Source organism: Lagopus leucura, unplaced genomic scaffold (genome assembly GCF_019238085.1).
Source record: "Lagopus leucura isolate 7727_CA_CO unplaced genomic scaffold, USGS_WTPT01 Super-Scaffold_760, whole genome shotgun sequence".
Lineage (NCBI taxonomy): Eukaryota > Metazoa > Chordata > Aves > Galliformes > Phasianidae > Lagopus > Lagopus leucura.
The window spans coordinates 1,596,847-1,619,245 of NW_024962257.1; the positions used below are offsets into that span (position 1 = coordinate 1,596,847).

General features: G+C 44.8%; 1 long non-coding RNA gene across 2 annotated transcripts in view; it reads right to left on the minus strand.

Moving 5' to 3' along the window:
• LOC122176045 overlaps window positions 1-22,399 on the minus strand; it is a 123,647-nt gene that overhangs the window by 59,004 nt on the left and 42,244 nt on the right. Inside the window, exons 1-2 of one of the 2 annotated variants that reach the window (XR_006177613.1) lie at window positions 16,239-16,319; window positions 15,759-15,822 (exon numbers count right to left, since the gene is read on the minus strand). The exons of the other annotated variant lie outside the window; for it this stretch is intronic. This is a non-coding gene — a long non-coding RNA (uncharacterized LOC122176045). Of the gene's footprint in view, window positions 1-15,758; window positions 15,823-16,238; window positions 16,320-22,399 lie in introns of those variants that run through there. 2 annotated transcript variants of the gene reach the window in all.

The window sequence follows — 22,399 nt, forward strand, 5'->3', positions numbered from 1 at the left end:
CATGCAGTGACCACACAGCCCTACCCTGCTTCTGCCACCTTGCTGTCTGCACCCCCAGCTGGCCATCGTTCGGACAGAAAGGGCTGAAAGTGTCACTGTCACACAGATGATCTTGGGCAGCATTTCTCCCTCTCAACTTATCATTCTGCAGCAGTCTGACTGCTGTCACCCTCCTTTATTATATAGAGCAGACAGCAGAGGTAATCTCTGGTTCAACCCTGACAGCTTGTTTTATAAAGTCTTAGTGTGGTATAAGCAGCGTGGTATAATACTTGCTATCACTGGCATATAGTTTGAGATACTCATACTAGTGCTGGAGATAACCTCCACACCCCCTTCAGACACCAAATTAATTTTAGATGCATTAACACAGCATTTTGTCTGCCACAACTCCAATCCCAGCAGGGCTCCGAGGACCAGAGCACCTTGCCCGGTCATCAGCTTCCTGAATGAAGAAGTCATCACCAGTTCTCTGCTCAGCTGCCTTCAGCCATTCCAGAAATGGTACAGGGACAAATGTCAGGGAAGATGAGGTCTTATCTGCTGAGACTTGTATGGCCACTGCTAGGGACCCCTGTTGGGATCACATGCTTTAAGTTGTGGCAGTAAGACACTCATCTGCCTGGACCCGCCTTGGGACAGACAGCCCAGTGACAGCTTATGGAAGATGTCATTTTTATTTCTCTGTGTATGGTAGTTAATCCTTAGAATAAGGAAGGAAGGTGATCTGACACATCACTGCCCTGGTGAGGTAGCCACATCAGCACTGGTGACAAACATCCCAGTCTCCCACTTCGAAGAAACCAGCCTGCTACAGCCAGCAATGACTGTGAGTGGGTCATAGAACCAAGAACATAAACCAACTCAGATTACACCAACACCACAATGCTTACATGGTGAGAAGAACATTTAAGCAGGGGATCTGTTAAACCTAAGATCCACGATGTATTTCATTCCAAAGAGCAAAACAACCTCTTCTCAGACCAGAGTAGTTAAAAGACTTCAAGTGGAATCCTGGAACAGCAGCCCAAAAGAATAGACATCTGCACTTTCAAGTGATTCATCTATTTGGACTTCCATTTTTCCTCCATAACTCAAACACGGTTTCCATTCTTTACTCAAGAGCCTGCAGATCCACCATAAGAAAGTGCAAATCAAGAGAGTTCACCGGTATTTGTTTGGGAAGCATGTGTTACCATGTGAAGTGGATCTACTCATGACATTTTCAGAAAGCTATGAATAATCATACATCATTAAAGCTGTTGATTGAAACACTGCTTTGCCACGACATTTCTAAGCAATGGCATAAGTAAATGCAAAGACTCACAAGGGAAAAAAATCACAACTGAAACTCAGTCTTATATCCAAACTCTTTAAATCTTATCCTAGATTTAAAATGCAGAAGGGGAAGGAGGAGTTGCCGGCAAAGCCAATAGCAAGCTTCTATTGATCTCAGCGGGATCAGGTTTATTCCAGTAGCAGTAAATTCCTATGCAATAAAGAGCATATGCTGCCTTTGGAAGGGAGCTTTAGGCTCCTTATCACACGTGGAATCTTCAAGTAGCTCTGTTCTTTGCATTAAAAAGGTGCTTTATCTCAAAACACTCATCATATCGGCCTATTCTCTGTGGGGAAGAAAAAAAGAAAGCAGTAGTGTTGTATAATGTACATGTTGGGAATAAATCCATTTGTTTATAGAAATTAAGAGCCAGGAGTGTGAGGAACCAAGATGAGACTTTAGATAGATGAGCACAGCTCAGCTGCAACAACAAGCTTCCATAAAGCTAACTGTCCTTTTGTTAAAAGCCACTGAAAAGGGAAATCTGTGTCACTCGAAGGTAACTGACATTTCCCAATGATACCATTTCCATCTTGCAAATGAGAACAATTTCACAGCATCACAGAATTTTTAAGGTTGGAAAAGACCTCAAGATCACCATGTCCAGCCATCCACTCATCCCCACCATGTGCTCACTAGTTCGTATCATGACTAGCACTGCCACGCACAGCATAGGGAAAACTGGGGCAAAGAATGGAAACAGAGCAGGTTTTTATGTATTCTAGGACATCTCCTTCAAAATCCCTCTCAGTATCATGCATTTACCCATCTGATTGCTCAGGCAAAGCTGCCCCACAGTAGGCGCTGCTATTCAGTAGCAACCTTTCCTGTTCTGTTGCACAGACCTCTGGTCTGAACTCGGGTCATCTGGCTTCTCAGCTGGATGCTTCTGAAAGCCAGGAGAAAAGCGACGGGTCTGTCTGGTTCCTGTCTGTTAGTAAGTGCGAAAAATGACAATAAGTTGAGATGAGGGAAAAAATGAGAAATGCACAGAGTGGAATAAATTCTCACTGCTGCTTTCTACATGCCATTCATTTTGGCCCTAGCCCAAAATCCACTGCATTCAGAAGATCTGGATTCATTACATTTGGATAAAGCCATTATTCGTGAGAAGTTCTTCTGCTTCCAAGCACAGCCTGATTAAACATAACACAGCCGCATCTCAGTGAGCAGCCAGTCAAAAAGCAAACAATCTACAAGCAGAAATGTATTGACAGGATTTAAGTGGTGAGCCCTTAGGAACAATCCCTTGGCTGAAACCAGGGTCACCTCAGACCACAGGGCAGAAAGGCAGCTAGCTCAGGAATGAATTCCATTTCATTGCATGCTTTAGCCAGCTCTCCCTATGAACTAATCGGGCAAGAGCTGAGCTCGATTTGAGTTAATTTGACCGGGATTATTGCACAGGATTGCAGAAGTCAGTAGCTTTTAAACAGGGCAATCTGGGCTTTAAAAGCTCCCTTTTCACCAGCCAAAAATCCCTTTTCCATTGCAAAATTTCCATTTCCATTCCAGTGGTTTGGGTTGGAAGGGATCTTAGTTCCAATCCCATACTATAGGCAAGGACACCTCCCACTGGAGCAGGTTGCTCAAAGCCCACCCAGCCTGGCCTTGAACACCTTCAGGAAGAGGACATCCACAAGCTTTATGGGCAGGCTGTTTCACTGTCTCACCAGCCTAACAGTAAACAATTTCCTCCTGATATCTGGTCTAAATCTACTCTCTTCCAGTTTAAAGCCATTCTCCCTCATCCTGTTGCTACCTGCCCTTAAAAGAAGTCCCTCCACAGCTTTCCTGTCAGCCCCTTCGCTATAAGGTCCCTCTGGAGCCTTCTCTTCTCCACACTGAAGAGCCCCAACTCTCAGTCTGCCAGAACATCACTAAAGATCACACCCAGCAGAGCTACTGTGACACCTGGACGCAGTCAAGCAATGGGAAGAAACACAACCCCATACAGACACGCATGTCTCAGAGCAATGTCTGTCTATGCAGCATCCTCTGCCCAAACACAGCCAGCTCTGCACCTGGCAGCACGATCAGAGCAGCGGCCAGCAATGGGTGCCCAGCACTGGCAGCAAACCAGCACACTGGCCAGCCCAGCCGTGCCCAAAACAACTGATAATTGCCTTGTACAATAGCATATGAATTCCACAGAGCTGCTGATCAAGATGCTGAGGAGATGCAGGATGTGGGGCTGCCCAGGAGCCACCAGCTGGAGCCTCGTGCAGTGATGTTCTCCTTTCTTTATGGCGTTGTTCTCCGTTGGCAACTGCTTTTTAGAGCTGCTGGCTTCTGTGAGTTTTTATCATATTCATTAAGAACTTGGCCTGGAGCTCCAGCCTTCCTGCCAAGCAGATCTGGTGTGAAGGTAGTGTCACTGGTGGAAAGATTATGTTGAAAATAAACCTTTCTAGCTCATATTGTCCAATGAGTTATTCAAAGCATTTCACATACCAAATAGTTCATGGAATATAGGTGAAACGATTCCCATTTACATTGATTAAGATCTCAATTTAAAAGCTAGAGGCAGACTGAACGGTTTGGATTTGTTTACTGTCTGGCAGGAAATTTTTGGTGCTCCATTTTTTCCTAGAAAAAGAGTCTGATAAAACGGTCAAATGCACATCTCCCTTACAAACACTGCTCCCAGCAAGCAGTGTGAATACATGCATTATTCACACTGGTTTTTGAAGCAGGTGATTCTATTTCTGCCATAGCACACGTCCTGCTATTATTTAATGCTGTAATATAGCAACCTCGGGACACAAAGTAAGCGCCGGCCGCACCTTTTGCTAATTTAGCCCAAATCACTGAGGATGGTGGAGAAAAAAAAAAACTTGTTGGCAATTAAGTACCATCCCAGAAGTCATTAAGAATATTAATGATACAATTATATACCCTAGATGTCCAGTCTGAAGCAGCAGAAATAAGTCATGGAAATAAAACATGGCCAATAGGTGGATTTCAGAAGCAGCTGAACAGATTTCTTAACAGAAGAGCTGAAACTAATGAAGTGAAAGCTGCAGTACTTTCCAGAAGGAGCTCAGCAGCGGTGCCTGCTTTGCCCGTTTGCTTCCATAGGGCAGAAATCCATAGGGAGAAGGTCTTCAAAATTGAGAAGCCAAATGATTTTGAAGTCAGAACTCATGAGCTCATGCCAGGTCTGAGAAAAAGCCAGACCTGCTTCAAGCTCAGTGAAATAATTGAATTTTAGTTCACTCGCACCAAAATACCACCCTTGACTTAAATCTCGCTGTACTGATGGTCATAAAAACATGAAAGTTTCTTAAAACATAAATTTTAAGCCTCCAGAGACCATCCTTTTTAAATGCTGCTGTTCTGCTTTGTGCCACTTCTCCCCCAAACCCAACACTCCACAGCACTCCTAACCAGAGCCGGTCCTAAAGGACCCAATGCTCCCAGGACAAACCTCTGTGCAGCTGCCCCGCAGGGTCTGGTAGCAGAGCCGTGGCCACCAGAGATAATATTTATGAAACGTATGCAGTTTTATTTTAAAGGAGCTTTCCTTAGAGAGCCGACTGACTCTGATTGCTTTTGGTTTTCAAAAACAAGAAGTTGACATTTTCTGCAGGAAGTGCAGCATTTTCTGATTAGCTCTAATAGCCACCTTTGGGAGAAGCTGCAATTTATCCCAGCATTTGAAGGAGCTGAGTGCCATTAATTGCTATTCACAGGGGTATTAAAGGCACTTGGTACCTTGTGAAGATGGGAACTAGAAATCAGACTGCAGGCCGGGATTGAGCAAAACACTTCAGCAGACACTGAAGGCTGAGCTGCACGCAGACCTCTGTGCCTGGCAGACCTGGAGCTGTGCGTGATGCACCCCAAGGGCTCCACTGAGAGCCCATTGGCAAAATATGGATCCGGTGTCCCTCTTGCTTTGAAATGAGGCATCCTACCCACACACTCAACCTGCTGCCAGAACTCTCCAGTTTTTTCCCCCCTGTATCACTTCATATTTCTCACAACTATTCTCTCCAAAGTAAATACATCTCGGCCTGCTATTAAAACATAATTTTGCTACCCCAATAAACCAGATCTTGATAATGCCAAAGCGACAATAATCTGCAATTCCTGTCAAAAAGAGTCACTTATTTTGTTTCCCATCCTCAGAGGCATACTGTCTAAGTCGGTTTCTGATAGAAACAAATGAAGGTAATGATTTGTCTTGAATAATAAAACACCTGCAGCTGCAAACAGCATTTAGAATGATGGCTTACCATCAGCAGAAATGCTTATAATTTCCAAGCATCCCACAAGCCTTGCAGGTAGGATGCCAGGTCTGTGCCATTTACCTTAGTTTCTCATCATTTTTCGATAACAAGAACATCAAGGATGCAGCACAAGACACTGCCTACCCAGGAGTCCAGATGCACTTTAAGCACTGACCTTTGAATGAGCCCCCTCTGCCCCTAAAAAGTCAATAGGAAAGATTTCCTTAGACTTGAATCGTGTAAAATCTATAGCACAGAGCTTCCTCCTGGAACCTGCAGGCACTGAGCAGGTGGGAGCCGGGGCTGGGCACTGCTAAACACTGCACAACTGCAGGAAAGCTTTTCTAAGCAGTTGTACATATGGCTATTCCCCAGCAAAGCAAGGCTCTGAGCACCACCAACTGCCACACTTGTCTTTGCTCTACATTCCAATGAGGTGAGACCTACACGCATCTTCTGTGAGCAAGAAAGGCACAGAGTGAGCATGAAGCAGCAGCAGTGAGCTGCAGGGCTCTGCCAGGAAGCAATGCTTATGGCACAGGCATACCGCAAGCACCTCAGCTTCATTCTAAATACATTAACTCATCATAGAAAACAACAATAAATCAAACAGGAGTGAGTGAGGGGTTTTCACGGGCGTGAACATGGTGTAAATTATCAAAAAGCTCCTGCATAACTAGAAAGGAGAAGATGCTTCTAGCAGTATAACCTACAATTTGGAAAGTTCGGATAATTATCCGAGTCACTAAATATTCATTAAGGAAATATAAGATCCCTTTCCATACCAGCTTTAGCTTTTCATCACATTCATGACAACAGCCAGGTGAAGCGCTGCTCCTCACCTCCTGCACCTTCAGTAACCCATTAAGGCACAGCACCTCCCTGCAGGCTGATTCACCTGGTTGTCAGAGTCAGCATCGCCTCCACCTTCAAATTCACAAGCCACAGCACCAGTGCAAAGTTACTATTAAATCATTTACTGCAACACGTGCAGCAGCTTCCAAGTGTGTTATTTCAGGTCCGTGTCCCAGAGCAGTGTCCCCACAGTGCTGGCTGACTCCCACCAGGATGCACTGGGCTGGCAGTGAGAGAAGAGAGCCAGCAGCTCTGGTGCCAAGCTGGGAGATAATGAAAGCCACATTTAGTTGCTACTTCTCTGGGCATCCTGCATAGTTCTTCTTCATCCTGGTTGCCGGTTTATTTCAGCTGATGCGCTTTTACCTTTTGCTTTGCTCCCTCCTATGAAAGGTTATCCCTAATTCGTCCCCTCCCACTTCTCTGTCCTGCCCTAAGTGCCTATCCCCTTCACTCACACCCATCACAGAGCCCCTTATGGCCCTGCTACCCAACAAACCCACCTCCCCCCATCTGGAGGCAGAGAGACACACTCCTCACATTGACATTATATTTGCTACATGCCACATACTATTCATCATCATCTTGACCCTTAAATATGAAATCATAGAGAAGTGCTTAAGACGTCCTAATCTGCGCCCACAGATCCAAGTCTGAACCAAATAGATTCCTAGCAGATGTTTGTCCAACAGCCATCAAAAAACTCTGTGGGGGGAGGTGTTCCTTACCCTGCTTGATTGGGCTGTGCACAGAAGTTGAGATATTAGGCAGTGGTGTGGGTGAGCTGCTACAGCAAGGTCTCGCAAGCCTGTGCACAGGGCTATTATAATGTTCCAATATTACTGGCCTTTACTTTTGCTGTGGGTTGCTGAACTAATATGAAATTCTGATTGAATTTGTGCTGCCAGTGAAAAAGCTGGAAATCAGTAAACACTGTGAGAGCAGACTGCTGGGAGAGCACCAGGCAAAACACTGCTACAGGGGGAAAAAAAAGCCTTGAAGAAACACTTCAGAGCAAACAAGCTCTGCTCAACCCTCCAGAGTTACTGCAGGAACATCTGCATTCGTCATAGGGATCCCTGCAGCAGTCTGAAGCCATGGGTTATATATCCTCTAACATCCATTGAAAGGAGAGGAGAAAAGCAGCAGAAGATTGTTTTGGGAGCTTTGCTCACACCAATAAGGGTTATTCTGCTTTATGGGAAGCACCCTCAAACCTCAGATGCAACTGGAGCTTTCTACACAGCCAGTTTCATATCATTCATGGGTTCATTTCCATGCATTTTCGCATGTCTCTGGCAAAACCTCGAGAGCTGTCATCCTCCACAGCAGATTTTAAAGGAACTGCCTTGGCTGAAGCACACCAACGGCAATGCCCTTCTCGTTTCTTTCCAGCAGCCTGCATGCTGAGCTCCCTTCACAAACATACCAACTTCACAGGGCTCACACTGTTGCTTTGGCTGCAAGGAGGCCTTTTCTCTTGCAGTAAGCTTTCCCAAGAACATCCTGCATGCAGAAAGCTGTGCACACTATCCTTGCTCCCAGCAATCATAACGCACCTCAAGCTGTGCTCAGATTATCCTGGAAAAGCATGTGGTTCAAAGGAGCAGAGTGGGGATTAGGACTGGAGATAGAAAGGGAGGTTAGATTAAGATCCCATCTACTCAGTCTTCAATCCATCTTATTTCTCACCCATTAAGTCTCATACACGAGGCTTCAGAAGATCCACCCTCATGCTGAAGTGGTGGAGCAGTGACCAGGCAGTTTTACTGCTTTGTGACTTAGTTTCCCACACATGAGAAAAGCTAATTTTTTTTAAGTAAGTCATTAAGATGAGATGAATATCATTTGAATTGCTTGGCTGTTATTGTGATAGACTGTGCAAGCAGAACTAGCTCCAGGCACCATTCATTTTGAACAGGATGTAGTACAAACCAGCTTCGTACATCAAAACAAAATCTAATTTCAAATCAAAAGAGTATTTCTGTATTTATTTCATTATCTTTCCATTAATGCCTTTACTTATTTTTCCTCCCTAAGAGGACATTCAATTTCTTGAAGTGATTCAACAAAAGCCTCTTTTAAGCCTTAATTTCCCTGAATGAAGCAGCCAATTTCTAGACTAAATAATGATTACAGCTGTCATTCATTCATTCAAAAAAACAAAAAGCAATCTCATTCTGATCAGGATCCACCTCTCAGCTTTGAATTTAAATTGAGATTGGCCACAATTCTTGACTATGGTTACTTCTAAAATAAAGAGGGTCTTGCTGCCTGCAAGAGACACATGAGCTCTTTCCATTCCAGAAAGTCACATTCGACCATTGGTGCTCGGAGCATGATTCCCATTAAAATGGATTTCAGTATTCACTCCCTGGAAACATAAAGAATAGACACTAATGACACTAATGGATTAATCCAAGGAGAGTGCCACAATGGCCTCCACCTTGTCCCTGCTCCAATGGGTGTCCCACAGTCCTCCTTCCTTCATTCCTACACATGAAGATGCTCGAGTTGAAGAGAGTACACTGAAATCAGAAGAGGTCAAACCCTACAAACAGACTTCTGCCCATCACACCGTGCAACACAGCAGAACAGGCAAATCAAATGCACCAGGACTGAAGTCCAGAACTGCCATGTCTTACAGTATCTGCATTTAAGAAAAAGATACATTTGAAAATACCTTTCCAATATTCACATTAGATACATTCTAAGAGCAACACGGAAAGGCTTGCACCACAAAACAGTTCTGAGCCCTGCACGTGTATGGATGACACCAAAACAGCCATTATGGTAACTCAGATTGGACTGCAGTGTTACACGGAGGAAATGTGAACGTGCCAATTCAGCAGCAGATCTGGCAGTGGGATTATCCAGAGGCTGCCTTCCAAATGGTGCACCAACATTTTTCTGGCAAAGGCTCAAGAACACAATACTGCCAGCCTGTAACAGAGCTTGCTTAGTACAACTCAGATAGAAGTACCTGAGAACACATAGAAGAGAACATTTGAAACGTGACATCAAATTCAGTATTGAGCACTGCAGATTTGTAGGAGCGAGTCACTGCTTTAACAAGCTGCACCTCTAAGAGTGAACATGAAAGAGTGTGACTTGAGTCCAACGGAGAACCTATTTTAATTCTACCAGATTTTTGCCCTGCAGCCAGACTGAAAGATTTAGGTCAACTTTAAAGAAAAAAAATGGAGATTTTGATCACAGTTTACTGCAGAAACTTTGGACTATTCACAAGCCATTGCCTTTCCTTGTAACACAAGCACCGAATGTTGGGGCAAAGCAGTACCTTCACCATAAGGAGATTCAAACAAAGCATCTGATTTATTCAGCCCAGCAAATGGCAAGTTGCAGCAGTCCACGTTCAAAGCATTAAGAGCAATGAAGAACTGTTTGAAGATCAGAGCGGTACAAAGGAACAGAGCCTTCCAGCTCCTTGCCTGGGAGGAGTGGCACAGGATTTGACTACAGAGAACAAGCAGCTTCAAAAGCAGCAAGTCCACAAAGTCCCCTTGACTTTTCCACAGAGGAGGAATCATTTAATTGCATCAAACTGAACCAGCTCCCACCCCCTCCTCCCTTGCCAGGAGTGACTTTTGTGTAGGAGTAGAAAAGAGATGGTGTATAGAGTCAGTCCTGTGACACCTAGAAGGACAGATGGCAGGAATGGTGGACTCCATCTGTTTTGTTTGCTATCCTGCACCAGCACTGGCATCAGTGTAGTTCAGTCTCTGCACATCAGCAGCTCCTCTCACCCTCTGCTTCAGCTCCCACTGCAGCGAATGGAGCTAGTTCCCTCACTGAGGCTGTCTGGAACAACTTGGTACAAACAAAAGGAATTTGGAGGCTGGAACTGCTTCTCGCTGCCATTTCCCAAATTGAGCATGAAGAACATAGCACAAAATAGCCTGTTGGGAAAGGCACAGCATGATCAGTTTTGAAACAGAACTGTTGTCTGTTTAGAACTGAATGCCTCATTTCAGAATGGAGATCAGTGCAAAGCACTCAACACCTCTTCCATAGGTACAGTGCTCACTGTTTCCATTTAGTAAATATTTTCATTTAGTGTGGGTTTTCTAATCACTTTCCTGAGGGGTCAATTTCTTATTACTTCATTTTTACATCCAAGGGGTAGCAGTCATCTAAATCCAATAGGTGTTGACAACTGGGAAAGGGAGTGCTGTTCCTATAGCCCCCAGATATGCAGGCCAAAGTGGCACTCATCACTCACACTCTGCAGTCCAAAGGCAAAGGCTCACCCTACAGTCCCATCCTACAGCCCTCAGGGTCAAATGTGGATAAACACCCTTTCTGTTCAGCGAAGGTTATCAGTTCTATTGAGAAATAGCCTTCCCTTCCTGTTGGACATCTTGGACTTGCTGATTTGCTCCAAGTCCATAAACTCATCCCTCCACACACACCACTCCTGCACACACTGCAAGCAGTGGAGTTCAATGACATGAAGCTGGGACGAACTGGCCTTTCCATTCCATCATCAACACCAACAAATATTCAGTCCAAGAAAACTGGTTGGTGCCTTGCAGGAAAACAAAAAGCAGTATCACACAGGTCAATGGGATGATTTAGAGCTGGCACAGAAGCACCGCTTCATTACCTGCTGCTTTCTAGTTCACATGGACCTCAGGCCACATCGGTCATCACCACACACTGAGGAAGATCAGCTTTTTAATCCCACTTAGCTTGCTTAGATTTTAGACACACAGCAGTGTAAGCGTTTCCAAATAAAACAGCATCAAGCATTTGAACTGCAGTGATCGTGGAGTGTTGAGTTTGTTCCTGCCTAAGAGAAAGCAATATGACAACAGCACAGCCAATCTGAGGCTCTGCAGTCATTTCTATGTAGGTAGCTACAAATTACAGTATGCTCTGTCATTCTTTACCAAATACAACATTAAGCTGACAAATTATACTAATACAGTAAGATTTTAAGGTGTATCCACACTTGCAGCATGTGTAAATTTCTCAAATAGAATCCGATGTTTGCTAATATGGTACGATCTAAGTTAATAAGATCAAATTATGGCTGATCATACTACATTAGAGAATGTCACATCAAATTAGTCACTTTCAGAATTATAATGAAGCACAGAAAGCAACCAAAAATAACTTTTCCAACACAAGCAAGCAGCTAAAACTGAAACCTGAGCCAAATACCAAGTCTCTAGAGAGCACTCCCTGAATTCAAGGTTAGCAGGGTTTTCTCTTCAGCTTCATTTCATAGGGCTCTCACACACAATTTAAACCCAGGTTTGATTCAGAGAAGGGTCTGATCTGAAGATTGCTAACAGAAGCTGGAGGTAAGGGAGGAAAGGAGGTGGCACAGCACAGCTGGTTAAGGTCACTGCGTTGGTCCCAGGTGGGAGAAGCCACAAAACCCCTCCATCAGAGCTTTGGAAAGAAGCAGCTGCTTAAAACATCGTTAAGCTTTCCTCCTTACGAGTGTAACTGGTCAAAACTCCAGGCTTCATAGGTTGGCTTCCTCCCCTCCCCACATCTGTTGCTGAAGCCAAGGACTCACTAAGCACACTTTTCATACAAACCCATTAATCTGCAAATACAGAGCTTGCCTGCTGCAGACACAATAGGAAAAGATCGCCTGTTGGCACAGGAGGGCCCATGCCATGCTGAGGAACGTGGTGTGTGCAGACATCCCTGCCCACGTGCCACAGCCCCATGGAGCTGCTTTTCTCCTTCCCCCTCTCCAGCCTGCAGCTTCCTACAGGCTTCCTCCACCTACCAACACACAAAGAGCTCTCTGCAAACATCCACGTTAAAGCTGACATGCCACAAATCCCAACTTACCTCAACAGGATGTCCATAATCTCAAAGCCTACCCTAACATGAGGATTAGGATGGAGGGTCTCTTGCACACCTTTCCCAGTGCCTTCTACAGGAGGAGACCAAACCTGGCACGTGGCAGCAGCCCTCAGCACAGGAATCAGCACTGCAATAGAGCCACGCTCACAGCAACAGCCCCTCCATCAGCTATTCGAATGAAAGTACAAAGGAAAAAAGCAGCCCAGAAGAGCATAGATCAGGAGAGCTTTCTTCTGCAAGGCCAAGCACAGCCTTGCTGGTGGGGAGGGATTCTGCCTCGTTTATGCTATTGGATAAAGCAGAGCCCAGGATCTCCTCAGCCTTGTGCTGAGATAAGGTATGTCTGAAAGAAATAATGCAGTGATCCTGTTTCTATCCTTACTCAGCTCGCATAGACCCAACATCGCTACAGGTGAGTCCTCTGCATAGATCACCTTTGTTCACCACTCACTAAATTACTGGAGCAGAAAACCTAGACCTTGCAAACAGAAACTGGGGAAGCAAAAGCTGAAGTGGCAGCAAAGATCTAACAGAATGTTTCTTAAAACAAAAACAACACACACAGAAGAGAACACACACAGAAGAGATGCCCGCTGCAGAAAGGAGGGATTCCAGCTGCTTTTTCAGAAAGGTGGAACAAACATTCATCGCTGTGACCTGTAGCATATAATATTAATTCCCATTATTTAGTATATATTGGCGCATGCTTCAAAGGGCGTTCTTCCCCACAGTGGTTCTGCCAACCCCCGTTGCTCATGACTTTTGTTTATTTGCGTGATATTTGTTTCTTTTTAAATCCAAGCTGTCTGCATGAATTTTAACTCAATTATGGGTGTTTGTATAAGGCAGTCTGCCGAGGGACAAAGTTGTTGATCCCCAGAGGAAGCATTGTTCCAACCCTGCCTGTATTTCAGTAGATTAGGATTAAACCAGGCCTATCATCAAAACACACTCGTTACCATACAAGCCTGATGTGTGCTTTGGTTTGAATGGAGCTGTTATGATAGACCAGCCTTTTGTTATTAGCAATTATGAATACTTCTGTTGGATTCCTGTATGCTAATAGACTAGTGGTGCTCTGTCATCTGTAAGCCAATATCTGTGTTGTTCTGCATTTCCTCCTTCTAATCTTTCCTCAGTCCTGCAGGGTTTTAGCAACACTTCACCATCATCTTGTTATGAACCTTGTTCTCCCTCAGGCACACAGTGGTTTTGTTGGGTACCTGAGCATCATGTAAAGATCAACCTATGACAACATAAGCTCAGCCAAAGGACGAACATTTTGACTTCACTCAAGACAAAAACAAAAACACATGGGAGGAGGGGGGAAGGAAAGAAAGGGAAGCATTATTTGCTGCATCTGCTCTGACACGTTCTGCAGCACAGTGGATTGGGACCCACCTCAGCAGGACACGAAGAACTGTTTGCCCCAACAGGCAAAAATCTGTCCTCCTCATTAAATCAAATCAAACAAGAGGTTCCTCCTCTCACAACAAACAGGTCCCCGCTTATTACATACGTGAGTACCTTCTGAAATATTATTTGGTTGCCTACAGACATGATATAGAGATGTTTTTAATGACCTCTGCTGGTAGGACCCAAGTGCCACTCTTATCACCTCACTCATATTCACTTGAAGAAGTCATTCAGATACAAGAGCTTGCAAGTAATGTTTTCCATCATCACTTAAGAGAGCAGAGTTCAGCTTACACCCACTAACACCGGTGTAAATCAGGAGCAAACCACTCAAGCCAGCTTTCTATATGCCATCACTTAGAATCAAGAGTTTTAATGTAAGTATGGGTTCCAGCTAATTAAGCACAATCCACTGACACCAATACAGTAAGCATGCATTGCAAAGCTGGCAACAAAGAGATCTCTTGGCACAGGAGGCAGCATGTGCTGCTAACACACAGTGAATTAACAGCACTTTAATCAAAGCCAGCTTCCACGAGTCACAAGCCCTCTCTACTTGCTTTTGGCTTCGGTCTTTGGTCACTTTCCTGTTACACCCAAGCCCATCTCATAAAATAATTCTGTTATGACCCCCACACACCATCAGCAAGCAGCAAGAACAGAAATGCAAGCTCCTCGTATTTTGGTTCATGGTCACAACACGTGGGACCACAGCATGCGAGTCTCTGCCAGCCATCAGCTGGTCTTAGGAGGGTTTCAGAACACAGCTGTAAATAGATCTTTTTCCAAAAAAGGCAAATTTAAAGCTGAAAATTACTTATGTGAAATTGGCTTAAAATACATCAGTGCCAAATAAAGTTGAACACAACCCAAGTGTTTTTGTTTTTTTTTTTTCTTTTTTAAATACGGTTGAAAGACCACACATTTTTTCTATGGTTAAGTTTTCTGACAGATTTTCAAGGCAAAAACTGATTTAATTAGCCCACGCCCATCAGCCTTGAGTGAGAAGTCCTTTCAATCATCTTCAGCTATTACACCTTAGGATTTAGAAGCAGAAATAAGACCGCTCCTTTGGGTTCCAGATCTGAGTCATGATTACGAGTAAGGCAATTAAAACAGGTCTGTTAACTGCAGAATTCTGACCAGTTCGAAGATGGAACCACATCAAGGCTTTACTTTTAACACCCCAGCACTCACCCCGAAGCAGCCCTTCCCCCGAGGTTGCACTCAGCCCGGGACAGAGCTGCCTGCATCGTGCCACACACCTGGGAAACGACCAGCACTCAGCACGGCTTACAGCACAGCAACGTCAGATTAGGTAGAGCATCCCAGCTGCGGGCACAGCTCCGGCCCCGTGCTGCCTCGTGTCCCGGCTGGCCCAGCACAAACATTTGCAACTTCACTACCTTCAGCATTGCTGAGCAATCCATTTCAGCGCTTAAGAATTATGGGATATAAGAGCATTTTTATCCTTCCTCTCTTAAGGAGCAGCCTTCGGTGACCGCCACGATGGAGCAGCACGTGGCTCTGTCTGTGCAAACCCACGTGCAACAGCACGGAGCTGCTGCTCCAATGGCTGCACTCCGCCGTGCAAAGCATCACCCCCTGCTGCCTCCGCAGCAAGCTGCTTTCAAACCTCCAGCCACTCAACTACTACTCGTTTTCAGCATTGGACGCCAGGCAGAGCTGGGGTTAGGAGGGTAGAAGGCAAGGTTGGGGCATGGCTTTGGATGGCTTTTGAAATTCAAATCATTCTCGTTCTCTGCCCAGGCTAACCCTCAACACGCTGAACAAAGTGCAGCCCATTCCCTAGGCATCTGCCCCAGGGTGGGGCTAACCAGACACATCCAGCATCTGCTTCCTCACACAAAGAGCCTCCCTTACACACGCACGCTGTTAATTAATGAGCCCCATACAGCCAATTGCTCCTTCCAAGAGACAAAAAACCCCAACATGACTCATCCTTCATTCACACTGAGCAGAGTATTTCTAAGGCACGAACACAGTAATCAAAACAAAGCCCTTCTCCCCACCCCTCATCGGTTTGGAAGCCCCAGCCGTACCTCACGCAGCTCCAGCCGCCCGATCCCATCGCACAGAGCAGCCATCGGAACGCAGCCTTCATCCCTGCAGGACAAACGTGGGCAGGTAGCTCTGTGTTACAGCCATCAATAAAAGCACCCCAACTAAAAGAAGGGCAGAAAGCTGAGATCCGGAGATGCCCTTCAACAAAGCTTTCTGCTAAGATCTCAGATCTATTAGACTGTTTCATTAACATTGCTTTCTTTCTTTCCCTCCCATTCTCCTCTTGTCTTTATCTCCTGATCCGCCTTCTCCCTATTTGATTTTTCTCTTTTCTAATAGAGACACAAGAAGCAAACAGCTCCCTACTATCAGCAGGCCTTCAAAAACAAGGCAGCAAGGTTTACAGCACTGCAACAAAAAGGCAACTTCCACCATACACTCGTTTGTTTAACACCAGCCACCCTCATAAGGGAGACGAAGAAATGAAGCACAGTTTTCTCCCTACTTTAAATCCTTACCGAATTCAGCTTCCACACACCACAGTTCAGCCAAGCAGGACTGCTGGAGAAAAGTCATTTTGTGGTGTGTAAGGGAATCCCTTAATTACTGGCAGCTGTCCCTGTCCCAGCACTCCCTGCTCTGTGCTAAGGGCATGCATGCAGCTGTGCTCCCTCATATGCTCAAGAGGACTTAACCCCTTCCTTGCTAACCCCAAATGAAGGCTTCTAAACCCATAGAGCAGACAAAAAGTGAACGAGACCAATGGCATCTTATGTAACCTTGTGCACATGATTGTTATCAACTTCACAGCTGAAATGGATTTAATTTCCAAATAGAAACTATTGCCAGACTTTGCTCTTCCCCTGTGGAGTGACCACACCACATGCCATTCTGGTTGCCTGTTTTAATTTCAATTCTCTTATTTTCTGGGATTTCATCACCTGGCAATGAAGTGCAGTCCCCTGAGGTTCCCAAACAGCGCTGAGTTTGGTAGCTCAGTACAGCTGCAGCATACAGAGTAGAGATAACAGATGGTAGGTTTGTATTAGCGTGGTGATTCCCATTGGGCAGGCACTTTAAGACAACATCCCAAAGACTCCCAGGTATTCTACAGGGAGGTTCAGGGCTGGAACCTGGAATGTTCAGATCTCTTCAAAACTATTTCCCTCTGCGTCCAGTAATTGTAAAAACAAGGCAGCAGGGGAGGCAGCAAATGTGGAATGGACTGTGCACTTTCATTGGGTTAATGTGTTAGCTAGAGAAAAGAGATGCACCCCCATATCCCCGAGAACATTTTGCTCTCCAGCCTCAGGGTTCCCAGGTACACCAAGTGCATCCCACGTCAGAGCCTCAGGTCTCGTTTTCCACCATGCTGCTCTATGCGGGGGCATTTCATTGTTTTACAAAGATAAATCCCCATGTAGAGTTACAGAAAAAGAGTTCTGTAAAAACCAAGTTATCCAGAGGCAATCAGGAGAGCACTGAGTGCACTGCCAGTGCCACCAAGTACTGCGCTGTCACTGCACATGGATGTGGGTGCACAAACTTCCCCCCTCGCATGGAGGCAGAGCTGCATCTGCCATCAGCACATCTCAGATCTGGTTTGGGACTCAGTAGCTGCAGGACTGCACTGCAAGCTCCTGTGCGCTGTTTGGCAGCAGCGGGCATCATTGTAACGCAATGAGCCTGTAGCCCTTTGCTTTGGGAAGAACAAGCTGTAAGTGTACTCAGCACACAACCTCGCTGGGCTGCAGCTTTTATTCCACATCTGGATCTGGTCACCGAGGAAATAAAGCACTGTAAATATATTTTGAAAACACGGCTTGTAAACACTGCAAGAAATTATTATTGTCTCTAAGTGACAAAGAAGAAATGCATCGTTTCATTAATGTGAACCATCTGACCTCAAAGGAGGAAAAAGCAATAAATGAAGAAAGTGCTATTGCATACAATTGGCTCGATCCTGACTGCATGGCACAGAGATCTGCTGCCATTAGGGTCACACTGAGCGTGTTGACCCCACTTACAGATGTAGGAGATGGATGATCCTTTTGTATTTCTGAACGGTTGGATTTGCAGGGACTTAAAGACTGTAGTCAGGTGGATGGCAGTACTAGAGGCCTTCTGGTAGATGGCTAGATGGGAATAATTACTTTAATTAATTTCTGGGTCATTGCAGGTATCAATTCTGTTGCTGTGGCCCATTAAGTCGGTTTGGTTTATCCCATAGTTCTTGGTCATTATTAGCTCAGAGTCAATAAGCCACACTGCACAATCATAATCAATAGATGAAAAAGAATTCTGAAGGAAAAAAAGATAAGGATGGATTTTGATCTCGCTTACATCAATAATTTCCCAGAAACTGGTGGAATTCCCTGATGTAAAATCAATGTGAGCAAGTTCAAAATTGAGTTGTTTTGCTTTGTCAAGAAGATAAAATGGAGAGCTTGGATTGTGCCTTTAAAGTCAGACATTTATAGATTAAATTTTATCTGCAATATCTTGCACTCCAGAGATTTTCTCCTCATTTATAGGCTTAAAATATCTGTGTTCAGAAGGAGGAAAAAGAGGGATTTTGCACATCTGACTGAAATAAACCTTTGATGGTGCTTCAGGTCAATCACCACTCACCAAAATACTGTCTGTCATTTCATCTAAGATGGAGATTTGGTTACACTATTTAAAAACATTAATATTTTCATTTAGGACCCAACATTAGCTATATCAGACACTTACTCTCTGTGGTTTTAGCATTAACCAAACATGTAGCTCGGCCAAGATTTCACCCATGGGGATGTGAATATTTCAACATCTTCATCCATCATCATCTTCATTGACACCACCAAGCTGAGTGGTGCAGTTGATACAATAAAAGGGAGGGACGCCATCCGGAGGGACCTGGACACTCTCAAAAAGTGGACACATGAGAATCTAATGAGGTTTAACGAGGCGAAGTGCAAGGAGCTGCACTTGAGTCAATGCAATCCTGGGTACAGATACAGACTGTGAAAAGAACTCACTGAGAACAGCCCTGCAGAGGAGACCTGGGAATCCCAGTGGACCAAAAGCCAGCAAGGTGATCTTGCAGGCTGGAAATGACTGCATGAACACAAGATAATTCTGCAGGCGGGGGAGAAAAACAAGCAACTTCTGTTCTTTGTGATGGGAGGGCTCCAGGATGCCAACTCATCTGCAGCAAGCAGCTCTACAGCTCAGGTTGATGCAGCTCAAGTGAGCGATACATCACTGACAGCAACTCTGTGTGGGAACAAAATGCCCAGCACTGGGAGCTCTCTGCTGGACAGTTATTGCTGCTGTGAATGCTATGCACTTGAGGGCAACAACACAAGTCTTGTTATCAGACATTTCCCATTGGTGCATGAACCCAAACTCTGCTGTAAGCAACAGCTCTCTTGCACTGCAGGTGTGTCTGTTACTGATACAGGGCATATATACTGATATATGATTGACAGACCCTAGATTTTAATGTTTTGTTTGTTCTTCTCTCAGAGAATAATTACGGCCTTCCCTCCTTTGATTCATTAAATCAAACCTTATTCTCAGCACAACCAAGAGAATTGCCCACTGGCTATGCTTGCTCCTGTGCTGAGACCTTGTCAACTCGTTTTCAGCCTAAAGCAAAAACTTCTGGCTGAGCTCATCACCTCCTCGGCATCAGGGCTAATAATGGAAATGGCAATTTGGGCTCTCAAACAACCTGCTTGCCCTGCAACAGCACTCCCAGCACTGCAGCAGAGGAGCACACACGCCCTCAGGCAGTGTGAAATGACCGCTTCCCCGTGACAGCCAAACCTCACGACCGTGTGTGTGCTGCTCTGATTTGTTTCATAGGCAAATAATTAATTTGCAGTGACTGACACTGTTTTATCCCCACCGTCACTGACATCTTGTCTGACTTGCATCGTGTGCCAGAAACTGCTTATCTTCTTTGGCTGCTGATTCGCCCTACTCCTTCTCCTTTAGTATGATACTCATTACAGCCTGCTCTCCTATGCTGAGGCCAAGACTCTTGCTGTGCTTCCAGGTAATGGATTCTATTACTGAACAGCTCAGCTGGGGAGGAGAGAGGAAAGAAGGAAGGAAAAGCCTGGAGAGGGAAAACAGCCAAGTTGCAGGATTTCTGGGTCTCTGAAACAGTTCCAGAGTTCCTTGGTGTTCTGGAGGTCTTTCTGTGCACGATGAAAGCACTGGGCTTTTGTATTGTTTGCTTTATTTTGCAATACTTTATGATTCCCATATATTCTGAGCTGTGCTGATTTGTGACCAGTATTTCATTGCTACCCCGGGAGGAATTTTCTCTGAAAACACAGGAAAGAAACAACGCCCTGATGCAAGAACTGCAAATGATTAACTGCCACCAGACCATGGCTTCTGTTATTCACCCAGCTCTTGCAGCATACTCATGACTGCAGTATGTGATCACCTCCCAGAATGATAAAGTGAAAGTAAAGGCATCTCTCTCCTGCTCCCTCCCCTTCCCATTTACCTTCCACATCAGCTCTGTGGGCTATCACACACTGGGGAAGGGTCACAGCCTTCCCCAGCCAGGGAGGAATACTCTGTGAATAAAGAGATGCAAAGAGGATGCAAAACATGTCAGCTAATTCCATTCTCCAACATTTTTCTGGAGGAATCCACCTTGTACCAAGCACCTTAAGTCCCTTATTTGCAACGAAACCAATAGATGGTACAGATTTAAATCTTGTTAGGAATCAGGACTGCAGTCTTTCAATGTCTTGGGTGCAGGCTGTAAGGTGAGGATATCAGCATCACCCTGCCTTGCAGGCAATAATCTATCCACGCAGATACAGAAAGCACTCACATGCTGAGGTCATGTGAGCTGTAGGTATATCTAAGGCCAGTGACTCCATCTCCTTGCTCTGGGATTATTCTTGATTTTCAGGGATACAAACAAGAGCAGTTTCTCATTATTCATATCTGAAAGAACCTTCACAAAACCAGTGATTCTCTGAGCACTAGAAATCAGGGGCCTGATTTCCTATGGATTTGCATCCCTATGCCAGGACTTTCTAAGCACTGAATTCACAACACAGCCATTTCTCTTAACCGGGCACTAATAGGATTTCTCTTCTGCACCCAGGCACCCACAGCCAGGAGATGCACTGTGCTCACTCTCCTCACCTGTCCATAAGGAGCTGCTGAAGCTCATTTCTGCTAAGACATTGCCTTGGCTCGTTTAAAACATTCATATCTTCAGCTGCTACAGAGGAAAGAATATAGAACCTAATACAATTAATTTTCAAGCCAGCTTTACTTACATCAGAGCAAAATTACTCTTTGCTTTCGATTCTGATCTCCCAGCATACTTTTGTCATTTCAAATTCTGTTTGTATATCCCTGAAACTATACTGGCATCAAATCAGCATAAGATAAGCGAGAATCAATTAAGGGAAGTTTAATCTAAATCACTTAAAATTGTATTTATCAGAACCTTGGGTTCACTCCACAGCACTGAGGCAGTTACAGCATTCTCACTGCAGCTGGTAGAACAGCTCCAGATGTGCTGGCATGGATGAAAGCAGATCTGCAAATCTACCCATAGCTAGGGGAAGTAAAATCCTGGTTTCAACTTCTAATTGGCTGCACAGGGCAATAACTTCACCAAGAGCTCCCTCTGGGACCAGAGGCAGAGATTCCATCCACATGCAAGAGAGTTTTTCTTCCTGCCCCATAATGTTGCATGAAAGCAGCAAAAGCTAATCTGCATTGGGATGGGGCTGACTGAGTTTACAAAGGCGTGTCATAAAGAAGCATCAACACTGAGAAATGTGTAAGTGCTCAGTTTCGAGCAGAAGTTTTTGGGGCAGCTCACGTTTCTACACATTTTTTTCTTTTTTTTTCTTCAAATGCAAATTGACCTCTATTGGGGGTACACACAGAACCACATCTTTCAGACAGCTTTCACATCAGGTGTCAATTTGTGAAGCTGAGTTCCTTATTCTTGGCTACTAACTCTACAGCTGCCGCTCTTATGAATATATTATAATGTACCAATTTATATTCAGAACAAAGAACCCAGGGTTATCCCATCATCAGAAATCCTTGTAAGCTTGATTGTTTTTTTGTTTCCATCATGTAGTAGGATTATGGCTTCCGTAAGAAAAACAAAACAATTTCTGCCTTTTTTATTTTTCCTCTCCCTTCTTTCCTCCCACGCTTTAATTCTGAAATAGAGAATACTTCATTTTCTTCTTCTGTTTTTTTTTTTTTTTCTTTTCTTATTTATTTTAAGGCATTTGGTGCACATTACAGGCTGAGTGCAATGTGCCTTTCCCCACACAGCACTAACCTGCTGGCCAGATGTGTGCTCTGGCACGCTGACAGTGCTGGTTCACCCGCAGGACAGTTTGGGGCTGATCTGATCTGCAGGATGGAGTTCATGTGACATCAGCCAGCACCAGATTAGGGTTTCTGTCCTACACCTCGGGGGGGGGCCCCCCCAAAAAAAAAATTATAAGGAAACCAGATAAATTCTAAACAATTTCTGTGAAAGTGCTGGAGCATCTACTGAAGATGCTCAAGCAGGGAGCTCTCACTTGCACGAAGCAGCCAAAAAAGAATCTTCTCACAGGTGCTCAGATGTGTGACTCTCCCACAAGACAATGAGGTGTGAGGTGACACCAGCACAGCACCACTT